The sequence below is a fragment of the Salvelinus sp. IW2-2015 genome, linkage group LG26 (assembly GCF_002910315.2).
Source record: "Salvelinus sp. IW2-2015 linkage group LG26, ASM291031v2, whole genome shotgun sequence".
NCBI classification, from domain to species: Eukaryota; Metazoa; Chordata; class Actinopteri; order Salmoniformes; family Salmonidae; genus Salvelinus; species Salvelinus sp. IW2-2015.
Genome location: NC_036866.1, coordinates 48639369 through 48643911, shown reverse-complemented (window position 1 = coordinate 48643911; position 4543 = coordinate 48639369). Strand labels below are relative to the sequence as shown.

The window sequence follows — 4543 nt, the reverse complement described above, 5'->3', positions numbered from 1 at the left end:
ATTGAGGCAAGCAGATCAGAGATGTCAAGGTGATACCCAAGCATATGCCATGTGTATATGTATGTTTTATTTTGTTTGTTATTTTATGGAGCCATCCCTTCTATCATTTTCTACGCCTCCCAGGTATTTGCATTTAAAGTAATGTGTATGATTACTGCCGTTAGGTGGAGCTGTGATGTCAATGGGGAGCCATTGTGAGTTCTTGGAGGTTTCTTCTTCAATCTTGGAGAACACCTACTACTGAAAACGAAAGTGTCTCCGTCTCATKATTTTACCCTATTAATTCAGGTATGTATTGTGCAAAAGTYTAATATGACTTTCAAAATATTGAGGTAGCATGGTAAACTACATAGTCCATGAGTTTGGTGATGTTTGAATACAATTGAAGGGAGTTTTAACCGAGTGAAAAACTGGTTGGTATTTTCCCCATTGTAAGTAATGGAGGTTGGCTAGGTTACTAACGGTTTACATGTAAGAGAAGGGATTAAGATGGTGTCTGAACTTTCTGTCATTTATTTCAACAATGTTCTAAATCCTATTTGTTTTATTTTCTATGGACAAAGGCTCAGTTTAGTTCAGGTAAWTATGTAAATATTGGATGTCTTGATAAAATGTGTTAGTGTTAATATTTGTATGAAAATAGCATTTAACAGTTCGCTAGCTTGATGCTTTGCAAAGTTAGATCTCTTTGCACACAACAGCAGCATCCAGGCCTCCAGAGTACTCACCCTATCGCCTTCTGTAGGGACGGGAGCCGCAGCTMTTTACTGAGGTAAACAATGCAATTGTATATACAATTATTGCATATACTGTAGTATTAAACATTTCAGATTGACTTAGTGTTGTCTATTGRTATTTTTGTATAATGTACTTTGAGATCACTGAAACGCCACCTGATGTCGTGGAAGTTGTCAAACCAGATCAGAACGCTTTCGAGGACCACCTTCAGGCATGGGCTGAGAAGGATTTGGAGGAATTTGACCAGGAAAAATGATTGRCCGCTGTTAATTTATTTTCAGGCCCTCCAAGAGATATGTAAGAGATGTATTTTTAATAAGATGAAATATAATTGTATTTATTTCTATTGTCAATGAAGGTGAGACTGAACATGGACAAGGTGCAGGAGAAACAGAAGGAAAACCACCAGAGGAGAATCAAGAAGAGGACCAAGTGCTTCGACATCCGGTCGAATTACTTGGCTTGGAAGAAGGATGAAAGGAAGGCGAGACCTTGCTGCTCTTTRGCTCCTAGCTGGGGTCACGATCCGTTCAGGTGAATATAAAAAATCTCAGATGATAACTATTCGCATTTGCCACCTCGTTTGTTGGCGTGCATCGCCATGTTGTCAGCAGTGGCCCAGGAGTTTCTCCAAATAGTAAATCTCAAAGCTAATCACTGGGTAACATTAAGTAACCTCTGCTTCCAGGTAGGTGCTGTTAAGGTGTATGACTCCAGTGGTCATAACACCACCCTGGAGTTTCTCTCACAACTCACCTCTCTTATCTTTTCCAGGGACCATCCACACCTCCCTCATCAACCCCACTGACATAAAAGAAAACAGACAGGTATCCTTCTTTTTTCTGTCTGCCGTTAACATTATTGCATGTCTATCAAACATTTTAAATTAAATAATTCAATAACTGTATTTTTACAAACCCGATCAACCTGTAACTTGTGTGTTTGCTTGTTTACATCTCTGTCTCCTACCCTGTTCCTTTTACTCTGCTCCGGTTCTCCAGGACCTAGGGGTTCTGCCCAACACCCAGACGTGGATCTACCTGATGTCCTCCATTACCAACCACCCTCCAACTTTTCATTACATCATCTACAGCAACTGTTATTGTCATGTTGTCATATCTGTTAAGAAAGAGCAAGAAAACGATCATACTGGGAACATAATGTGAGATACACAGATTAGCTAAAAACACTAGCACTCAGAACAAAGAGAGCAGCAGTGCATGGACTTCAGTCTCCTCCTTTTGTTGAGAACAAGTGACAGACAGGTTCCCACCCACATAGCACCCACCTGCGCTCTATTCCACACACCAGAATTCAGTATTTCAGTCTATGATTGCCATGTGAGGACAAAAAAATCAAAGTTTTAAATATATAATCGTAATATTGCCAGGTTGGTTTTCAGAGCTTGTTCATTGTTGAAAATTGTAATGTATCCCTTGATGGTATTTGTTAGTTCAACATTATTCATTGTTGTATCATAGGACCTACAATAGATATACATTCAACCACAAGGGTGTACTAATGAACTATATAAACTCAGCAAAAAAGAAACGTCCTCTCGCTCTCAACTGCGTTTATTTTCAGCAAACTTAACATGTGTAAATATCTGTATGAACATAACAAGATTCAACAATTGAGACATAAACTGAACAAGTTCCACAGACATGTGACTAATAGAACTGGAACAATGTGTCCCTGACAAAGAGGGGGTCAAAATCAAAAGTAACAGTCAGTATCTGGTGTGGCCACCAGCTGCATTAAGTACTGCAGTACATCTCCTCATGGACTGCACCAGATTTGCCAGTTCTTGCTGTGAGATTTCCCCTCCACCTTCCACCAAGGCACCTGCAAGTTCCCGGACATTTCTGGAGGGACTGGCCCTAGCCCTCACCCTCCGATCAACAGGTCCCAGATGTGCTCAATGGGATTGAGATCCGGGCACTTCGCTGGCCATGGTAGAACACTGACATTCCTGTCTTGCAGGAAATCACGCACAGAACGAGCAGTATGGCTCGGTGCATTGCATGCTGGAGGGTCAGTCAGGATGAGCCTGCAAGAAGGGTACCACATGAAGGAGGAGGCTGCTTCCCTGTAACGCACAGCGTTGAGATTGCCTGCAATGACAACAAGCTCAGTCCGATGATGCTGTGACACACCACCCCAGACCATGACGGACTCTCCACCCCAAATCGATCCCGCCCCAGAGTACAGGCCTCGGTGTAAAGCTCATTCCTTCAACGATAAACGCGAATCTGACCATCACCCCATGTGAGACAAAACCGCGACTCGTCAGTGAAGAGCACTTTTTAGCCAGTCCTGTCTGGTCCAGCGACGGTGGGTTTGTGCCCATAGGCGACGTTGTTGCCGGGGATGTCTGGTGAGCCCTCAGTCCAGCCTCTCTCAGCCTATTGCGGACAGTCTGAACACTGATGGAGGGATTGTGCGTTCCTGGTGTAACTCGGGCAGTTGTTGTTGCCATCCTGTACCTGTCTGGCAGGTGTGATGTTCGGAGTGTACCGATCCTGTGCAGGTGTTTTACACGTGGTCTGCCACTGCAAGGACAATCAGCTGTCCGTCCTGTCCCTGTAGTGCTGTCTTAGGCGTCTCACAGTACGGACATTGTGTAAATCAGCTAGAAAGATATGTCGGCATCAAGTAATTCTCTGGGCCCCTCCCAGTTAGGGGGAGTGATGAGCTCTACAGCAGAGTCTCAAACTCAATCGCTGGTTGAAAACTGTTTTCTGCCCCTACCAAATATATAAGTTGTAGACAATTGGTCCTCTTTCTGGGACTCACCACAAACAGGACCAAGCCTGGCTTGTGGAGGAGTGACTGACTCTATCCTAAGCTGGAGGGGTGCTCTCATCTTATCTACGAACATAGACAGGGCTCTAACTCCTCTAGCTCCACAATGAGATAGGGTGCAGGCCAGGCAGCAGGCTGTTAGCCAGCCTGCCAGCTTAGTGTAGTCTGCTACTAGCACAGTCAGTGTAGTCAGCTCAGCTATCCCCATTGAGACCGTGTCTGTGCCTCGATCTAGGTTGGGCAAAACTAAACATGGCGGTGGTTGCCTTAGCAATCTCACTGGAATAAAGACCTCCTCCATTCCTGCCATTATTGAAAGAGATTATGATATCTCACATCTCAAAATAGGGCTACTTAATTAATGTTAGATCCCTCACTTCCAAGGCAGTTATAGTCAATGAACAAATCACTGATCATAATCTTMATGTGATTGGCCTGACTGAAACATGGCTTAAGCCTGATGAATTTACTGTGTTAAATGAGGCCTCACCTCCTGGTTACACTAGTGACCATATACCCCGCGCATGTGTTGCTAACATTTATGATAGCAAATTTCTATTTACAAAAAGAAAAACGACTACGTTTTCGTCTTTTGAYCTTCTAGTCATGAAATCTATGCAGCCTACTCAATCACTTTTTTTAGCTACTGTTTACAGGCCTCCTGGGCCATATACAGTGTTCCTCACTGAGTTCCCTGAATTCCTATCGGACCTTGTAATCATGGCAGATAATATTCWAATTTTTGGTGACTTTAATATTCACATGGAAAAGTCCACKGACCCACTCCAAAAGGCTTTCGGAGTCATCATCGACTCAGTGGGTTTTGTCCAACATGTCTCTGGACCTACTCACTGCCACAGTCATACTCTGGACCTAGGTTTGTCCCATGGAATAAATGTTGTAGATCTTAATGTTTTTCCTCATAATCCTGGACTATCGGACCACCATTTTATTACGTTTGCAATCGCAACAAATAATCTGCTCAGACCCCAACCAAGGA

The 4543-nt window shown here is 43.4% G+C and overlaps 1 long non-coding RNA gene across 1 annotated transcript; it reads left to right on the top strand.

Moving 5' to 3' along the window:
* Positions 1 to 690: 690 nt before the first annotated feature.
* On the top strand, positions 691 to 2139 carry LOC111952621 (uncharacterized). The gene is made up of 4 exons (XR_002875762.2): positions 691 to 772; positions 1097 to 1272; positions 1513 to 1565; positions 1740 to 2139. It is a non-coding gene; the product is annotated as an uncharacterized lncRNA (long non-coding RNA).
* The last annotated feature ends 2404 nt before the right edge of the window (positions 2140 to 4543 follow it).